This window comes from Bemisia tabaci, chromosome 5 (genome assembly GCF_918797505.1).
Source record: "Bemisia tabaci chromosome 5, PGI_BMITA_v3".
NCBI classification, from domain to species: Eukaryota; Metazoa; Arthropoda; class Insecta; order Hemiptera; family Aleyrodidae; genus Bemisia; species Bemisia tabaci.
The window spans coordinates 6,816,436-6,837,684 of record NC_092797.1 but is presented as its reverse complement, the minus strand read 5'-3'; the positions used below and the strand labels follow the sequence as shown (position 1 = coordinate 6,837,684).

General features: G+C 38.8%; 1 protein-coding gene across 2 annotated transcripts in view; it reads right to left on the bottom strand.

Annotated features, from left to right (window-relative positions):
• The window catches only part of TkR99D (Tachykinin-like receptor at 99D), a 335,482-nt gene that overhangs the window by 89,559 nt on the left and 224,674 nt on the right, over nt 1-21,249 (bottom strand). The window lies entirely within an intron of this gene.

Sequence of the window (21,249 nt, the reverse complement as noted above, 5' to 3'; positions counted from 1 at the left end):
TGATATCACAATTCTTTACCGTTCATGTTGATGTTAATGTGCGACGCAAAGATGTAAGATAGAATCATTACTGTTGTTCCGATTGACACTGAAAGAAAGGATACACTGTTAAAAATCCCGGCGCGAAATTCACGCCTACTTAGTTGCTATTTTGACCACCTGTTACTCTGAGTGCACGGATGCCAGCGCGAAACACGCATTGGCGCCCACAAACCTAACAGGGATACTTCACGCGTTGCGCAATGCGTGAAGTATCCTCGTTAGGTTTGTAGGCGCCAGTGCGTCGCCGCTCCGCTTCGTGTTAGGCTCTAATATTTAATCTGGCGGAGTCAGCGTTATTCAACTCATGATTTTGAAATGTTTGCACATCCTGTACGGATTATTCTCATTTTAATTGATGAAAAAAAAAATATGTATTAAAGGAAAATATAATGTGTGTTTTGTAAATATTAAGGTGGTTCCGTATCAAACTTAATGATTTCGAAAGCACACGAATTTCTACACAATTTTTTATAGCCTTTTATAATCGATGACGAAAAAGCAACAGCCAGGCGATAAAGTGTAAAGCCCGGCGATAGGAACTATAGCCCGGCTGCATAATTTTTTATCGCTTCGTATAGCCCGGCCGTATGATTTTCTCAGCATTCTACAGCCAGCTATATGATTTTCTGTAGCCTTCTTTAGCCGGCTATAAGAATTCCTATGGTATTTTGAAACGCAGCTCTTATCGCCAATTTTTACCAGGGAACATTATCAAACTAAGGTTTCTAACTGTCATAGCTCGGATTGGTTTTTCGAATCAGAGATCTGCCGTGCTAAGTAAAACGCCGTACTTTGTCGTATTTCCTCTCAGAAAATGTTAAAGTTTGAAAAAATGTTATAAGTATTTTTCCTTAAATTTTCAGGCTTTCTATATCAAATCACGAATGAAATCCTCTGAAAATTCGGAGAAGAAATATTGACAGATTTTCCTGAAAATTCGTGATGGCTCGTACGGCGTTCTTACAATCAATTTCTCCTCTTGTTTTTCCTTTTTCCCTTTTTCTTTCTTCCTCTTTTTCTCATTACTATTTGGACGTATTTCTGCCGAACGGAACTATGTGCATCATGACGTGAGCCTTGTTATGCATATATTCTTATGGGTCTCAGGGTTCATGTCTTAATGCACATAGTTCCGTTTGGCAGAAGTACGTCCATTTCTCCTCCTGTTGGTTGTTGCTAATAATCAGTGGAAAAATCAGTAAAATTTTCAATTAGAGCAGTCCATCAGTTGCCGGGTAAAAATACAATTTGGAAGTGAAAATTTTTCAACGTCGAAATATAGTTACGCCCATCTTTCCGGGGAAAGACGGCCTGAGTGACTTTTTTAATAAACTGAATCGAAGGGTTCAGGGTAAAATTATTTCTTCAAGATATCAAAGATGACGTAATAAAGAGATGACGTAATAAGGAAGGCGCTGTTGGCGGGCTACGTAATAGACCTGCCTCGGCTGCATGCCGTTTTCAAAAAAAATCACGTACCCACGGGATCTTCGCATTGGGGGGTTAGGAGGTTCTTTCTGGGTGTAGTAGTGCGGTTTGCGTTCTCACCGTTTTGATGGATGGTGGAAGCACGGAGGACAGCTGAGAAATATATCGGGGCAAATGAAATTTTCCTAACCGTGGGGTGTCCTTGCCTGCCTGCTTTCACCTATTGTTGCGGGCGTGCAGACAGCGGGGTATCCAGCCCGTTAATCCGGCACATCGGCAAGACAGGCTAATTCTCCCGTGTTAAGAAAGAACGTCATATAAACATTCAGAAGTTGCCGAAGTTCCTCTTCATGAAAAATACATTTTCAGGGAGACTTTTGAATACTTTTCAAAACATTTTAAACACTATTTCATCCCAGACTGACAGACTCAGATTGGAGGGCTTCTATGTAGTAAGAGGATGAATTTAAGATCGGTAGAATAAGAAGTAGAGGAAAGTGAAGCAGGGTGTGAGGAGGAGTGAAAACAAAAATGAAGGAAGTAGAAGAAGGAAGAGATAAAGAAAAATGAAAAATGAGAGAAAGGAGGAACAGAAAAAAGGAGAAGCAGAAGTGGAAAAGGAAGAAAACTGGGAAGAAGAAGGAGGACTAGGAAAAAAAGTAAAAGAAAAAATAAAGAATTAAGAAATAAGAGAAAAAGAATAAAAATACGAAAAGCAGAAGAAGGAAGATGAAGAATACGAAAAAGAGGCAGAAGAAGAAAAAGAAGAAGATGAAGAAGAGAAGAAAGAAATGAATATCTTATTTCCTTCGAATATTCGGAACTATGCTTAAAGGAACTAAAAGTTGCACGTAAACCTTATGCTTATAGTTTTTATTTTAGCATAAATACGTATGATTCTTCTGTTTCTCATTTTCCTGCTTCTCTTCCTCTTTTTTCGTCTTCTACAATTCTCCGTAATTGTCTTACGATTCAGAGACCGAAGGCGAGGGTCAATGAGATCCAAGCTATCGGATTAGAAGGTTGATCTAAAGTATGAACAATTTTCAAGGAAAAATGTTTAAACTTTCCACACAACATTGCGTATTTTTCAGGCGGCAATGTGGCAACATTTAAGCGTTCATGCGTCGTTTTGTCCCAACGCTGCGAAATCCACCAGCAACCACATACTATTGCGTTTCCCCGACGCGAATCCATCTTGTTGTTTTAATTGGCTCCTTCATTTCAAGCCGACCTTTCAAACGAAGCTCGAAACTTTGAACAAAAAGATTACATGCTTGTATTCAAAGTATACCCCCCCCTCCCGAGCTCCCCCCTCCTGACATAAGGGCGTAACTCCGTTCTCAATTAAGACTATGAAGCTGCAAGGATGAAAGGACTTATGTCGATGTGTAGTTACGCGTTTTTAAGCCCAGACAGACGAGAATTACGCTCGCACAATGGCGGCTTAAGCTGGCCACTACACGCTCTTGAAAATAATGAATCCCTTCTCGGTGGATATAAAGTCGTCCATAAAATACGTCGCACATTTTTTCGGATTTACTTTTTTCCCTTTATATTTCCTGAGAAGCGTCTACGGAGCCTGGCAGTCTAGTAGTTGCGCAGAGCTGTAAATTTTCTTAGTCTGAAATCTTTGTTTCTTTACTGAGCTGAATTCGCTTACCTATACATGGAAAGATAGTAATAAGAGTTATTTGCAGTAATTTTTGTTGTACAAATATACTACATTTTGCAATTAGCGAGTACTATTTCTGGCTCATTTTATAAAAAACTTATGTTCTATTAGTTCCTTTATGACGGAGAAAATGTTTTTATGCATGAGTCAGAAATTGTAGTTTTGAAATTGTAGTTTAGAATTGTAGTTGCAAAATGCAGTCCAAATCGTGTTCTACGTGAAATTTTGCCGAAAAAAATATGCACTAGTACTTTTTGCAATTTGGAACTACAATTTCGGGCTTAATTTAGAAACAACGTAAATACCATTGGTTTACCCGTGCACATGAGTGTTTTTACGGATGTGTGTGTGCTAGGAATTGTAGTTCCTAATTGTAAACTGTAGTCCATACATCATAATACTTATAACATCCTTGGAACCTAGCTCATCAAGCAATTTCATACGAAGCAATAAAAGTTTCTCAAGCGAATGAGCCATTATTGTGTAGCATGTTAGATTGTTTTTCCCCCTGACTACTCCATCTTATCTCGGTGCGAGTCTCGCAAGGTCTTGTAAAGTGCATCCCTCGAAAGTTTCGAAAGTTGAAGCGAATCGATAAAAACACGGCGGAGGGCGGGCAGTATTATTCTTTTTTGACAGCTCGAAGGAGCTGAACCCGTTTTCATATTTCAAATGAATTTAAGTGTCGTGCGTTCGGACATCGAGACTCATTAGTCGAGCTTGGGGTCACGAGGGTCTCTGGATGAACTTTGAAAGATGCGAGACAATGAGTAAACTTTGTGTTTGTTGTTGCTGGCGCGACGAGAGCGTGGCAGGGGACAGAGGGAGACCCGGGTATTATTTCCAAGTTTGAAACAGATTACGTTGCAGGAACGTCGTCGCCTTGTGTCGCTATGCTCGTTGCGTCCTTGCGTTTGCGTTCATTTGTTGAATCTCTCCTGTTGCTGTTTCTCTACCCACCATTACCGGCTTAACTCTGTCCCCAACTTTCTTATCTGCGGAGCCTGCAGGACTTTGGACCTGCCTTTTTCGCATTTACCTTGAGTGATTCAAGGATAAGTGAAAAGAGGGGGTACGGGTACGCCCACTGGCCGCTACGCGGCCCACCTCACGGGGGCGCACGGTGGATCGAACTTAAAGGAGAGGTTTGTCATGATTTTAAAACTTTAAAACCGCGTACCTTCATCAATATAAAATGGACCGCGTTAAACAGAGAGGAACCGAGCCACATTAGCTACTGCCAAATTTAACAGGGAAAGTTCATTTTTTACGGGAGAACGTCTGAACAGATTCCTTTGAAAATTTTAAGGAATTTGCTTTCTATTATGGAGAAAATTCACTGAAATTTGCACAAAAAACCGCACAACCGTTTTCATGTAAAAAAATAAATTGCCCGATTAAATTTGGCGATAGCTGATGTGGCTTGGTTTCTCTCTGTTTAAAGCGATCCAAATTTTGGTGCTTTGAAGTGGATCCATTGACTTTCTCGTCAAATTTTCTGCAAGAAACAACCTTCAAAATTTGATATTTGACGAAAGATACTTATAAAAGTTTGCAATTTTAGTCCAAAAAGGCGTGTTCAAACTCTCCTATTGACTCGATCCACTATGGAGCGCCTCGCGGATACTCTTGTGTAATTCTTAGTACAACGGGCTTATATGTATCTAGGAATTACATCCCATCGATATTCACAAAATACAAGAAAATTGGCCTGGTAAATCTTTAGAGCGAACAGAGACACAAAATTGACACTTACATGTTTTAAATGGATACATTTACAACTTATAATTTTTCACGTAATACCATAAACCTAAGTCATATCTCAAAAATTTGAATACAGAGGGAACATCTAGGGACTATCATCTGTTAATAGACGCAAAATCGTGGATATCGGTCTTGGTAGATCGGGCGAAAGTCAATAAAACATAAAAATTTAAGGGGTCAGAGAGCTTGCGGTATTTTGGATGCAGACTGGGTATATTTGCATCGATAATTTTTTTTAAAAACAAACCTATGTTCAGTAGGTTGGTTGATTTAAGTTTCCTACAACTAAAATCGGGGAATTTTAAGAAATTTTTGAGAAGTTCATAGGGGATAGTCTTCAGCGTGTTCAAAAAATTGAGTGCGGGTGAAATGATGAAACTTACAGGATATCGACGGTGCAAGTCCGCAATCACATATCTCGTTTTCGGTGTTTGAGTATCTCGACCGCCTCTATGTTATTTTTTATAAAGAAAACTAAATTGACACCATTCCTTGAAGTTTATGCAGAATTTTCTTCGCAAATAGAAGAAATATCAAGGCAGTTTTAAAAATTTGCCGTTGAGTAGGAACTTCGATTTGAAAAATGAAGTATGACAGGAAGTCTGCGACGTCGTAAGCCGAGTTATGCGACTGCTGACTTACACCGTCGATATGTTCCACTTGAAAATATACAATTTTGATGGAAGTACAAGAGTTGTTCAAACTTTGGGGCGTTTCTCAGAGGAAGGGAAAGTTGCACGATTTTGTAAAACCTTTTTTTGCAATGACATCGATATTAATTTCAATGAGCCGTTGTTGTGTTGAAAGGAACTATACAAAAATTGATAAAAGAGAAAAAAAGCCATGAAACACGCAATCTTTGGTTTTAATCCATTTGTACATTTATATTTTAGGGTTTAATACGTCGACTTTTGAGCGTTTGGTAACGCGTACACCTTGCTGCAGCACAGTAAAAGCCCAAAATATAAATGGACAAATTAAAGTGCTTTGGAAATCGTTAAATTTGACACGGAACCGCCTTTTACTTACCAAACACACATTATATTTTCCTTCAATACATATTTTTCCCCATCAATTTAAATGAGAATAATCCATGCAGAGTGTGTAAGCATTTCAACATCACGAGTTGAAAAACGCTGACTCCGCGAGTTTAAATATTAAAGCCTAACACAGAGCGGAGCGGCGTATTAGCAGCGCGGAATGCGCACTGGCGCCTACAAACCTAACGGGATACTTCACGCATTGCGCAATGCGTGAAGTATCTTGTTAGGTTTGTAGGCGCCAGTGCGCACTCCGTGTTGCTAATAAATACGCCGCTCCGCTCTGTGTCTTTTCATTCTGGTCGGGCATGTTGTCGAAACACTAAAAGCTCATATTGACGGTGTAAGTCCGCAATCAAATATCGACGGTGAAAGTACCAAACCACGTATCTCGGTTTACGACGTCGCAGACTTCCTGTCATACTTTATTTTTTAAATGAAAAATTACTTAACGTTCAGTCTTGAAAATGTCTGTGATTTTTCCTCTTCATGCGGAGAAAATTCTGTGAAAATTTCAAGGAATGATATTGATTTGGTCTACTTCAAAAAAATAAAATGTGAGCGTAGATTTTTAAACACCGCAAACGAGATACGTGGTTTGGTAGTTTCACCGTCGATATCTCGTTTGCGGCGTCTGAGTATCTCGACCGCCTCTATGTTATTTTTTATAAAGAAAACTAAATTGACACCATTCCTTGAAGTTTATGCAGAATTTTCTTCGCAAATAGAAGAAATATCACGGCAGTTTTAAAAATTTGCCGTTGAGTAGGAACTTCGATTTGAAAAATGAAGTATGACAGGAAGCCTGCGACGTCGTAAACCGAGTTATGTGACTGCTGACTTACACCGTCGATATGTTCCACTTGAAAATTACACAATTTCGATGGAAATACAAGAGCTGTTCAAACTTTGGGGCGTTTCCCAGAGGAAGGGAAAGTTACACGATTTTGTAAAAACGTTGGAGTGGACTTCGAAACGTTTCAAATGTTTCACTGTAGTTCCTTTTTTTCAGAAATTTGAGAAAAAATCGAATCCACGTTATCTTTTAAAAATCCACATAATATTTTGCAAAGAATGAAGAAAATTCCGTAAAAATCCATAGAAGCACTATTCATTAGTTTCCCCTTGGAAAAAATATAACGTGTAATGGAATCTGCTACATCGAAAATTGAATAAGTGAGAACGAAAACACACCAACTCGAAAAAAATGAAAATAATCAAGACACTCAAAACTGCTCAGTGGGTGAAGAAGTTAGCCTAAGAAACATGTTTTTGGTGCCGAGGAACAAGCACTTAAAGACACTTTAAAGGTATCAGCTGGAACAAATGCGCTAACTTCAATTACCTTTATAAAAATTGACTTTAATGAAAATTGAGCTTTTTTTTTAGTCACGGAGTTGGTGTGTTTTCGTTCTCACTGATTCAATTGAGATACAAGTTTTCTCACTTAAACACCATCTCACACACCAGTTCACGCTGCCGGGTAGAAACTTCGATTTGAACCCCTTCTTCCGTGAGCGGTGGTGATGGTTCCTTAAATGTCGGTTAAAGAGGTAATTAAAAGTAGAAACGGATCACGAGTCGCGGGAAAGGGTGAGCAGGGGGTGGGGGGTGGTAATTAGCAAAGCTCAGAAGACGTAAGGTGTGGAACGGGGTAAGAGCCCTCCCTTGGGTGGGGTGGCGGGGGCAGCGGAGACGAGAAATTGACCTGCATTTCTTGACTCGACTTAAACACTCGACGATTATGCCAACGAGTAATAGATTTGCGAGTAAACACGGGGAGCACGCACGAGACGGGAGCGTTGGACCCGACGTCCCCCCTGGTTCCCTTTTCCCTCCTCAAAAGTTAATCCTCCTTCACTTGTGAGGCGTTGCCAGGTTGGCTGTCATTTTTTTAGCCCATATTTCTCAGCCCGAAGAACAGCATAGCTTCACGGAAAAAAGCACAGTGTTGTTGGATGATATGGACGTATAGGAGTTTGGCCGAGTGCTAGAAATAATGCAAAAAATGTTTTCAAAAAACACTTACATTTTATTAATAAATTTGTACCGAAGCTTTTCGAAGCGAACGCCTCATCGTCAGGGTAACAAAATTGATATCACAAAGGCCGCTGCCATACTTACATTGCCGCTGACATTGTTTTGATTATTAAGACAGATCTAATAGCTTGTTATCAATTGTTACCTTGTTTGAAATTTAAAGTATGGCAGCGGCCTTTGTGATATCAATTTTGTTACCCTGACGATGAGGCGTTCGCTTCGAAAAGCTTCGGTACAAATTTATTAATAAAGTGTAAGTGTTTTTTGAAAACATTTTTTGCATTATTTCTAGCACTCGGCTACAACCCAAACTCCTATATATTTAGTGCTACTACCTTCAGACATTGCATTACAATGTTCGCTGACTTTGATATGGACATTTCCAATTAATTGTGGTAGTATCCCAATTAATTATGGTAGCGCCCCAATAATTAATTATGGTAGTACCCAAATAAATTAGGTAACTAACCCAAATGTCGCGGTACTACCCTACCTTGAGTTGCGGTTCTAATACAATTAATTAGAAATGCCCATATCATCCAACAAATTGGGGTAGTACCACAATTTTAGCGGATAACCACTGACACTTTTTTTCCGTGTTTTTGTGAGAAAAACGTGGTTATTAGAGAGGGCGTGTACTGATTGGAACAGTGAATGAGCAGAGGGAAAATACATTTTTAAGGGCAGCATAACGCTTGCTGCAAACACTTTTCAGCCTCGGTAAGCATAGAGTTTTACAGCGCTTAAAGCCGATCGCCAATACCGAATTCGCGGATACCGAACTCGCGGATACCAAACTCGCGGGTATCGGGGATCTACTGTACGGAGAATAGAGCCTACGTGAAAATTGAGATACTATGTTTGAGCAGCGACGGTATGATGGACAATATTTTGCAAGTAGGAATTAAAATATCTGGCTTAGTTTAGAAACTACTTATGTACTATTCTTCCGTGCTAAAGAAGTACGCCGTATGGAGTTTCGAAGGTTGCCAAAGTACCTCTTAGAAAACATTTATTTTCTAGGAAAGTTATGAATACTTTTTCTTGCAATTTTCGGGCACATTACATTAAATTAAGAACAAAATTATTTGTGAAATTGGGAGGAAAATGTGTACCAATTGCACCGAATATTTGTGATTTCTCTGAGGTGCCAACGGCTAAGGGCTTATACGTCATTTTTCCTTAATACGCCAGTATTAGTATTTCTCAGCACGTATGTGGTTTCATGGATAAGCCAGAAATTGTAGTTCTTATAAAATTGCAAAATGTCGTCCATTTTAAGGGGCCGGACGGAAGGTGAGGCAAATAACAGCACCAATCTCCCCCTCCTAATAAAAAATCATCGTTATTACGACTAGAAAAATAGGTTTTGACCTATTTTTAAGGTTTAGAAATTGAAGATCCAATGGATCCACCATGAGCATTTTCAGAGCAGCGATTCTATCCTCTCCGCCGTCACAAACGGGAAAAACGCGAGATATTCAAAAGGTACCGTTCAAACGACGCCCAATCGTCGGTAAAAAGTAAAATTTTCGTCGCCAATTTTTTGCGCCGTGATACAACTTTCAGATAGCTCCACCCGCCAACGCCGCACCGCGCCGCGCCGAGCTGCTGCTTCCGTCCGCGGAAAATCCCCACCGGTCATTGTCCCGGAACATTTGGATCCGTCGACTTCGAAAGCGTACCATGTCCGTTTTCGGATGGTCTCTCGGACGTAAGCATGCTTATGAGCTCCAAGGGTCATCGAAACCGTGAACTCGTTAGATTTTGCCGTCGACCCACTGGCATGAGGAAAATCACGCGGCGCCGCGCCGCCTCTCGTAATAATGGAAGCTTCGGATAACAGAGGGCGAGTCAGATAATTGAAAATTTGCCGTATTTAAAAATATCCCCATTGATGGGATTGTCCAACATCCCCCCAAGGGAGGGGGGGTGTGGGAGTACCCCATTGAGACATGTAGGTGACCTTTAGATAAGGTAAGAATCAAGTACCTACGGACAAAGCCCGCGGGCTGATTAGTGAAATTGGACGTATTTCGACCAAACAGAAGTGTGGGCGGGAGGGGATTATGGGGTGTGAGGAGGGATGAAAACAAGAAGGGAGGAAGTAGAAGAAGAAGGAGGAGAAAAAGAAAACTGAAAAATGAGAGAAAGGAGCGACAGAAAAAAGGAGAAGCAGAAGTGGAAACGGAAGAAAACTGGGAAGAAGGAGGAGGACTAGGAAATTGCGAAAGAAAAAGGAAAGAAATAAGAGATAAGAGAAAAAGAATAAAAATACGAAAAGCAGGAGGAGGAATATGAAGAATATGAAAAAGAGGCAGAAGAAGAAAAAGAAGAAGATGATGGAGAGAAGGAGGAAATCAATATCTTATCTCATTCGAATATTCCGACGTATTAATGCTTAAAGGAACCAAAAGTTGCACGTAAACCTTATGCTTATAGTTTATTTTAGCATACGCATACGTTTTTTTCACGTATATTTATTCTTCTGTTTCTCATTTTCCTGCTTCTCTTCCTCTTTTTTCTTCTTCTTTAATTCTCCGTAATTTTCCTACGATTCAGAGACCTTAGGTGACCTTTAGATAAGGTAAGAATCAAGTACCTACAGACAAATCCTGATGGCTGATTAGTGAAATTGGACGTATTTCTACCAAACAGATGAGTGGGCGGGAGGGGATTATGGGGTGTGCTCGTTAGTTACGGGGCGGAAAAAAGAATGGGGATTATAAAGCGCCAGTGACGTCAGCTGCAACGAAACTGTCCCGCGGTAACGTCCTCCATGCGCATGGCGTTCCTTATCTCATGATCCCTGTCCACAAGGCACTTTTGCCGTGCCCACGGCTCATGAGTCCCGGATACAGTTGGCGCATACTTCCGTTTGATTAATTTAAAATCACACTTTTCCATTTCTTCAAAAGGAATCAAGACCACTTTTACATTGTTTCTTATCCAGCTCATCACGAGTACACCCCATATTTTCCACCCGCACATAGTTCTGTTCGGTAGAAATACGTTCAATTAACGCAAAGTTATATACAAAACGACAAATGAGTTATAAAGGGTTATAGGACATTTCGTCAATGATTTTTTGTCCGCGCACCTGTTTTTTTCCAGTAATTTACGTCCACGCGTTTTTTCGGCACGGGAGTTTTGGTCCACGTGCCAGTTGAGACCCAAAGTTAATTGGCCCACATTTAAATACAAACGACAATTGCTCACGACGTTTTTGGATGAAAATGTGAAATGTCTTGGAAGAATGAGGATTTGCTTGTTTTTTTGTTTTGTCTGTTTGGTCCAACGGAGAACAATATATAGTTGAGAGTTTTGGTAGAAATGGGGGAGCGTCAATTCCATGAGACAAAATTCACTAAAACTCTCTACACCTCTTTGGTGTAACAGGACTTAATTATCTTTCAAAAAATTCCCACCTTGTTATACCTGAACCGGATAAACCTCTATATTTGCCTCGGCTAAAGGCTCTTAGATTTTTCCTGGGCACGATTAGTATCTTGATTTATTTTGCGACAAAAGATCTGTACTTTTAAAGGATGCTTGTCATTCTTAATACGTTCAATTTCGTATAATACTATGCAACACCTCTGTTGTGAAATAGTTGCTGCAGGCGCCGCCGCATTGGCGCCTACAAACCTAAGTGGATACTTCAAGCATTGTGCAATGCGTGAAGTATCCACTTAGGTTTGTAGGCGCCAGTGAGCCTCCCGCGCTGGCAGCACGCGCGCCGCTCCGCTCTGTTAGGCTTTAATATTTATACTCGCATAGTCAGTTTTTTAACTCATGATTTTGAAATGTTAGCATACTCTGCATTGATTATTCTCATTTAAATTGGTGTGAAAAAAATATGTATCAATTTATCAAAGGAGAATAAGAATATAATGTGTGTTTTTTAAATATTGGTGGTTCCGTGTCAAATTTAATGATCTCCAGAGCACTTTAATTTTTTCTTTTACATTTTGTACTTTTATTGTGCTGCAGCGAGGTGTATGCGCAACGAATTTCTTAAAATTTGACGTATTTGACTCTAAAAGATTGATGTACAAATGCGTTAAAACTAAAGATTGCGTGTTTCTTGGTTTTTTCCCCTCTTTCATTCATTTTTGCAATTTCTGTCGGCACAACTGCGGCTCATTTAGATTAATGTCGCTTGGAAAAGGTTTTACAAATATTTGTCACGTTTTAAACATATAAATGTTTTCAAAATGAAGTAATAATTTCGTAAAGAAAAAATTAAAAAATACAAAAAGTACCTATACATATATAAGGTATATTGTACATTCAATATTTTAAGGATAGAAATAAAACGAAGTATTCACCAATGACAATTTAAAAAGATGATTCAAAAGGAGAAAGTAATAATATTTCATTTAGAAAATGAGCAACCATAACAACACCTCCCCCTCTCTCAATTTCCCATTTTCATATTGTCAATATAATTTTACATACCGACTAAAATATAACGCTTGGACCTAGTCAAAATTGTGGTCATTTTCATTTTTGAGATGAGTAGACGGAGAAGTTATAGGTGAGAATAAACATGTGCGTGAATTGAAAGGTCTACTTTAGGTCTCACCTCGAAAAACTTTAAAACAGAAATATTTTTCGGTTAGGTTCGTTTAGTATTATGGATGGCTGGGTTACAAAGGCGCCAAAATTGTGGTAATTTTCATTTTTGAGATGCATGTCTGTTCTCGTTCATAACTCAATTTTTGGGTTAGGAGCACGTGCGCTTTTGTCGCGGAGAGTTCTTGGAATGTAAAGCACCGGAGCCTACCCGGCGCGGCGATGCGGGGGTCGTTGTGCATGCGAAAGTGTGATTGAAGTAAATCACGGGCAGAATTTTGGAGCAAGTTAATGTTCATTGAGGCAGGTCGCGGTAATTAGAGGGATAATTTATTTACACTGGGGCACTGAAAGTGAGCAATACTCATGCCATTGCTCGTGTAGAAACACCATAAAACAAAACTTAAAGCTCCTCAGCTCCACGCCAAATCTTTAGAGAAACCTCTGCATTTTGCATTCAGCTCGGGCATAATCACAACATCTTCATCCAGGAACTCAAATCGGTGGCTCTTTTGACGCCATTGAACACATATTGACGGTGAAACCGCAAAAAAACGTATCTCGATCGCGATTTTTTAAGATTTCAGCTCCGATTTAAATTTTTAGAAAAAGAACCGAACAAATGCCATCACATGACATTTTGACAGGAAATTCTTCGGTCGGAAAAGAACCATTTCGATGGCTAACGAACAATCGCATATCTGCAAACAGACGATTTTGCAGAAGTTTGCCATTCGTATATTTTTAAGGTTGGTTTTGCAAGTTTTTCATTCATTATAGCGTCATTGAAGCGCTCCCTTACAGAATTGGAAAGAAACTAAAAACACCATCATTCGTATTTTATATTGGAGAATGCGACGAAGTCGCTAACTCTTTTTTGCCAAAATTGTCAATTGGGCAGTATGTTCGTTAACCATTGATTTCCTTTTCATTGGTATGTATTTTTCTTTATGGTGCGCATAGCGGCTCTGCGTTAATTGACGTTAACCTGCTGGATCACGGTCCTTACGTTACCCTTTCGCATCTCCATATGATCGCATCCATCCAGAGGAACTCAGGACTATTATAAACACTGTTAGTGCCACGTCACAAGACTAAAAATAGCTTTCATGAAAAATCCTCCCTCTAAGACTAATGTCCCCCTCTTCTCGTGAACGGTCACGAATCAAAACGAATTGCTCGGAAATCCACCCTTATTTACGACCAATCTGACTTGCCCATAAATGCACTTTCGACGGCTTCAAGCATAAATCATAGCGTTGAATTAACGGTCACAAACAAACCATCAGCCAGCCACGATTGAAAATGCGGCGTCGACGAAATTGTTGCAATAGATGCTTGGAATCTCGTCTAATGTTGATTTAAACGCACCCGCTGTTAACGTAACTTCGAAATTTAAAACCAACAACGGGAAACTTTAAAATAATACGGTTAGGGCTTTCGGCTCTTGGATACTCAATCCGCGTGAAAATAAATATAACGGAAAGTTCCTTTAGTTTTATTAATGTCGGATAGAGGTAGATAGTGCAATCGTGATCAATTTATCAAACTAGTATTTCTCAGACACATTTTGTATGATTCTATTAATGGGAAGATCGAGGAAAAAGGAGTTGCATGCTCGAACGGAGTTGGCTAATTAAAGAAGGAGCTTTTTCTTTCGAATTTTTTTTTTTTTTTTTTTTTTTTTTTTTTTTTTAATTCATAGAAAATAGAAAAGAATACAATTCGTATAGAGACGTATAAATAAATGTTCAGGTTCTAGTTGAGATCTCAAGTATGTAAAATTAAAGTTATGAGATTATATTGATCAGATAGTAAATAGGTAATCTTTACTTCTTTCGAAATTGGGTCGAATTTTTTTTTTTTTTTTTTTTTTTTAATAAGAGCTTTTTACGGTAAACGCTATTCATAACCCTAAAAATTAAATTTGGTGTAGAATTTTTTGCCCCGTCAGATGTCAAAACACGAGAAACACGTGGAAAGCACATGTCCCGTGGGTTTTACGGGGCCGGCACACATGAGCTTCAGATAAAGCTCCACAGTCACATTCTAAAAAGAGAATCAGACGTAAAATGGAAGGAAAAAAATTGAGTGTTTAACATAGCCGAAGATAGGAGAGACGTGTTTTTAAATCTTTCTCCCGAGTCTGAGATGCATAGAGCAAAGAGCGGAGCATTGCGAGTTCACGACTCGCGCCATGGCGCCTTCAATTTTGCGTAAGTAACACGGACATCCGACAAGCACGAATAGTTGTATCTCTGCGCCGTCAACGCATCTAGATTATTTAGATTGCGCAGAACATTCAGATATTAAATTGTAACGTGTGGGAAGTTTGAAACAATGAATATCAATGTATAAATTGATGGCTAAAGTGCGAAACCTCGTATCTCGGTTTCTGTTTTACTTTACTTTTACTTCGCAAAACCACACGGCATATTTCCTGGAGAACTATTTTGTTTTTCCTTCTCATTTAGCAGGATAGTTTATATAAAAGCGAGCTACAAATTTGACTTGTTTTTCCTCGATAACATCAAAAGGGAGCGTAAATATTGAAATACCGCATTAGAATTACGTGGTTTTGCACTTTTACTATCAGAATGTCGAGTTATTCTGCGCTGAAATTCCTTCTCTAATGAACGACTACAGGTATCAGTTTCGTATTATCTTTGATGCAAGCCCAAAAAGATACCTCGCAGTTGCGATAGGAGATCACGATAAATGTTCTTTCCGGAATTTACATGGATGAAAAAAGCGGTAAACAGAGAATAACTGCGGGTTTAAAAGAATCCACTGGCTGGGAGCCAACCGGTAAAATCTTATGTTAATTTATTGTTGCAAGTAACTGAAAACGTTATTTCAAGAGCAAGTCCGGTCGACTCTAATTTCAGCAACAACCAAGCTCGGCGCAAAGCGGGAAGAATGAGCCAAATATCGGATTTCAACAAATCCAATCGATGTGTTCATACATGCGTTTACAACAAAAACAGTAAACTCAAAAATTTCCCACTTCAAAAAATAACCAAACTCGACGTAAATCAACTCGGCCATTGAAAAAGACAGCAATCGACAAATAGCTAATTTTGAATTCCTAAAAATCCCTTCCACTCTGATGCACTGCTCTATTAAACTGGATCAGAAAATTTAGTACTCTAACAATTAATTCATCTTTAAAAAAAACTAAAATCAGTAAAGCAGCCTATTTGATACGATAAGCTTTTGGGCTTATGGCAAGCAAATAGTTCGAGTACACAGGACGCTGATAGATCGTTTATGAATTGATTTTGGTAATTTTTAATGTTTGGACCGTATTTTGCTAGTTAAAATGTACCCTGTTTTGGTGTTTGTAATCCTAACTGCTTGCACTGAAAATAAGTTTTAAAAACAGTTTTTAAAGTAAAACGTAATTTTCTCTTTCATTTAAAGGTAAATTTTTTAGGTAAAAAATGTTGCTTCTGAATACAAAAAAAAGTAGTGATTTTTTTTAAAATTAAAATTAAAAAAAATGTATGTCGCTGTAAATTTACTATCTTTAAATTCTACAAAAGAACACATTTCAATCAGAAAAATGTTTCTCATTAAAAAAAAAAAACAAAAAAAAACGCCCCTTTAAATGAAGGAAAACAATTCGATCGAGTTGAATTTCGTTTAAATTGAAAATGAAATACGTTTTAACAATTTTTTCCAGCGTAATTTGTTTGAATCCAAAAAATATACTAGAAGAAGACACTAAAATCTACTTTTAAAATTAGCGCGGATCGGCCATTGATTCGTTTCATGATGTCCGTGACATTGAAGGTTCGCCCTCACTGTGTAACGTTGTATCTTGGTTAAGTTATGGAAATCGTTTTTTAAAGACGAATCGTATGGTCGCTGACAGTTCTCCGTAGATGGAGCAATTGGTCGAGGGGACTCCGCGAAGCTGCTCTTGGATTTGCCGCTGGCTAATGTGATGTGTTCCGTGGCCTTAATAGCGCCACCGCAACGTCTCCCACTGAAATACAACTTCCCCAAGCGATTTTAAACCCTCGCCCTTTGCTTCGCCCAAAAACAATCTTATTTCGCAGTATCCCTCTAACTTTTTTCAACATTCTGAACAATCTTAACCGGAATGCACATTATGTCTAGTGATGAAGTGTGATTAATCGTGCTACAACCCTGACATCCCCAATTGAGGGACTTGGAGGACAAGTGGCATAAGTCCAGTTTTTTAAAAATTGAGATGCTAATCTGCTATGCAACGTAAAAACGCCGTTAAAGGCATTTTAAATTTTTTGTAAACGATGTATCATAGCAGAAAAACTTGCGTACCTTGGGACAATACTTTTATAGAATTCTTTTGCAAATACTATCAAGAACTTAGCCTGAAAATTTGAGATTCATAAGTAAAACAGTTTTTTTAACAATAGTTAAAGTGTTGAGTTCCAAAAAACGCGGGAAAATCTTGATGGATTCACGGCGGTCTTGCTTAGCACTGAAGTAATGGTTTCAACTAACAGTGGTTTTAAAATATATTAAGAAAAAGTCACTTCTGAAATCAAATTTTTAAGCATCAAAAAGTAGTTCGAATTTTCTTGACCATAAGGATAAAACATGTGTTTTGAGGGAAGCTATTAAGATTTTTCCTTGAAATTTTTTAGATGCTTTCGATCAAATTGCGCCCAAAATCGTTCGATTTTGTTGAGGAAAAATATTCAACATTTCCCCGGTAAATTCGGCTTCTGGCAAAGGAAATCTGGAAACGTCTAACAGCTCTTTCGGCGTTTTTACTTTGCACAGCAGAAAAGAAGAGTTATATTCAAGGAGTTATAATATTACTAAACCTAGGACCTGCGGAAATCAAACAACACGCTTGATGGATGAGTGAGAAAATCAGTCGGACAGCAGTCAGTATCTCAAGATGTAACGGAGCATCCATCATTCATCAAGATGATATAAAACTTTCAGGGGAGGAGAAGTATCAGAATCGAAAAGAATGGAAACTATTCCTTTGAAACCTTCGAAGGGCTCCATAATTTCAGGAAGCTTGTGTGTTTTGGGTGCTATCGAGTCAGATGTTTCTTGCGGGTTATTCCCATCGACTTGATTTCCGAGAGACGGTTGAACGGAAAAAGATACGGTCGGTAATAATTCGCCTCGACCCACGTTGTTTTCACTTCATGGATACTTTGAGAATTCTTCGGAAGGGTGAATCCGAAGCAATTTTTAAAACTTCTTTTCCAGTTGAAAATCGACTGAGGATGTCGGTCAGTTACGAAGTTAAAAAGTTAAAAAGTTGGCTCTCGAACTTTCCATTGGGAGTATAACCGTTGCTTAAAAGCTGTGGAAAATTTTCCTCACAGCGCTGAACCGATGTATTCTGCCTTGGCCCGGAAAATTGCCGTATTACAGCCGTATTGGTATAGCCATACCTTAAACAGCTCATTTCCTAAGGAAGCTCTAAATGGTTTACATTATGACTATGAGGATGGTTTAAGGAAACTCTAAACGAAGTATCATAAAGCGTTCAATTTTGATGAATCTCGATGGAAATTCAACACAATATTAGTATGAAAATAGTCTCTTCCTTAAGAAAAAAAAAAAAAAAAAAAAAATGAAAATTTCAAGTTCTGGAATTTTAAAAATCCGTCGGTCTAAAGCTAGAAAAATTCTAAGGAAACAAACACAATAGGAGTTTTTGAAAATCTATCCAGTAGAGCTTGTAGTAAAAATGAACCTTAGCATCGGTAATTTTTACATGGTGAAAATATAGCAAAGGCAGTCAAGTTTACCAAAAGTAGAAATTAACAAAAATGGAAAGGAAAAAAACCTTCCCTAAATAATTAATTCTACTACCACCATAATTCTCTCTAGGTAAACTACATTAAAAATCTGGAATTGTAGAAAGACAAGTATGTGAAAGAGAAAATTACTCTGAGAATGAAATATTTTATTATTCTTTCAACAACACTCACTAACCTTTCCTTAGTGTAAAAATACCTGGAAGCATAACGGAACACACCTCTGTGCAGTATTATATCATTAATAACTAATTTATAGTCCATATCATGACTTCCCTAAAGCAGTGCTAAACTAGCACCTAAACTGGTTTCGTGGAATACGGGTTTCCACCTCTCCGAGAGAGCGAGGTGGTGAGGAATCGGAGACGCTTGGAGCGAAGAGGAAATGTCGCTTTGGGGGTAGGTGGATCGAGTTACGTGTCAGCGTGGATACTTATTAGTATTTTATAGGAGGGGGAGGAAATCATAATAGTAGCGGGGTTTTGGCTCGCGGCCAGGGTAGGTATTAAGACATCACGGAATATCTAAATACGATCTAAACTAAAAGGGTCTTCCGTGACGGAACGGATGTAAAGCGAAAAATTCAACCCCGTCGGACCGACCGCCTTACTGCCGAGCTAAGGAAGAACGCCGTATGAACCTTCAGGCGTTGCCAAATTTCCTTTGATAAAAATTTCCTGGTCAGCTTATGAATATTTCCCTCCCAATTTTTCAGATAATTTTGTTCGCAATTTCACCTATAATGATTCTGAAAATTTCGAGGAAAAATATTCATAACTTTCCTCGAAAATAAACGTTTTATCGAAGGAAATTTGGCAACTCTCGAATGTTCATACGGCGCTTTTCCTTAGCACGGCAGCTCAGCTTCCCTCAGTTTTCTCCGCGAGAATCATTGCGGAACGCTGCTCGATCGTATTACCAAAGAGAGTAGTAAGTCCAAAGCTGGCGTTTGAGAAAATGTACCTGATTATGTTTAAACGGGAAATTTTTGAATAGATCCTATGTTTATAGCACAATTTTTAATAATCCAAGGGATAACTTGGGGATGGTTCCAAAAAGTTTAATAGAGAATTTGCAGGTGTCTGAAATTTTGTGAATTTCATCTTTAAAATGATAGTGAGTACGGAAACCTATTCAACGGAGTTGCTTCAAAACTTCTTTGATTTTTTTCTCTGTTAGTGGAATATTCTGTTCAAGTTTCAAGCTATGCTGACTTTTTCCTCTCCGGAAAAATAAACTAAAAGCGAAAATTTTAAAACACCGTAATAGAAATACCATATGTCGAACTTCCGCCATCGATAAAATATGTTACCATTTACGAAAAAAAGGACCTTAATTCTTGGAAACTCAAGATTGAACCATCGAAATTGATCCCTAAGGAAAAGACGATTTGACTAAAAATCTGCGACGTTGAGATAGAGGTAAGCTGGATTGCAAAAGAATAACATCGTATGAACAGATATTCCCGAATTTTGCTTAAAAATCAAATTTTCTTGAAAATGTATGTAGATTTTACTTTCACTGAAAAAAATAACATGCTGTTTTAGCACCTAGGATGTCAAAAATGTGTCTGGTGATCCCAAGATGCTACCTTTACTGCCCCCGCAGTCAACTTTACATCCTGTGAATGCAAATTCAATTCCGTGGGCAATCAAGGCAGCATCTTAGGATCACCAGACACATTTTTGCCACCCTAGGTGCTGAAACCGCATATCATTTTTTTCAGTAATTGTTTTGCAGAAGTTCTTTCACTCTTTAATTTAAAAAATCTAAAAATTTAGAGGGAAATTATTCGCAGTTTTCTTCAAGAATACATCTTTTTCGGACGAAAGTGGCAACATGCGGAAATTCACAGGTTCGGTGGTTCCACCATCAATATGTGGAATGCAAGACGGGATTTTTTTCGAGGGATCCCTATCGAGAAACCCGGCTTTATCGCGATGATTTGGCAGTGCGAGCCTATTAGCATGCACTCAGCTCTCCAGTCCCGCAATCGGCACGTTCCTAAAAATATCGTAATGGACTGGATGACTAACATTTCCTCCATCCTCCATCAGCGCTGCAATCTCCGCGGTGGAATTTAAACTATCAGATTTCCACAACTCCCAGCGAGAGTGGAAACGCGGAAGAAAATGAGTCGGGTGAAGTTGCCGATTCGAGCGCGAATGTCGGAGCAGTCGGGAAACTCGCGAGAAAAGGCATAAAATTTTATTTTCATTTTATAAATCTCTTGAGCCATGGCGGGCGGTCGCGGCGTGTTCACGTTTGAAAGCGCGATTTAGCGTTAATGACACGCTAACGCTTGCCGCAGGTTCCACCTCCGGGCGCGAATTCAATGAGGCACTGAATTTGATTACGATACCGCGGCCTCGGATTTCATTAGTTTTAATTAAATTATAATTAACTTTTAACTCTGCTTTTTGAATGGCATACTCAGGAACTTTGAATGGGCAGATCTAATTGAGCTAAAGCGGCGTTACTGGAGGAATCCTTTGCGAGAAATTTCTAGTCTTGACAACGATCCAAGCAAAGTGATACTGATACAAACGTAAAATTAAGCCCCCTCAGAGGGAATTTAGCGTGTTTGCAGCGTGAATGAACGATAAAGACTTAACGCACCTAGAGAAAAAAAAAGGAGGTGTTTGCATTTCGGGCATCTTGGAAACGAGTTTATCATCAATTTTCTTGGAAATGGTGTAATTTATGAAAAGAAGCCATTCTATAAAAAGTGCTTGAAATTATATCATGATTTGATTATAAGCAAAAAATTCGGACATACTTACTTCATACATACTTTTTCATACTTCGAATTCTGGATTTCGCTGGCCAGGTTGTACCGACCTACGTCACAGGGTAAACAAACCTCAAGATGCAAACACCTCTTTTTTTTCTCTTTGCTTAACGC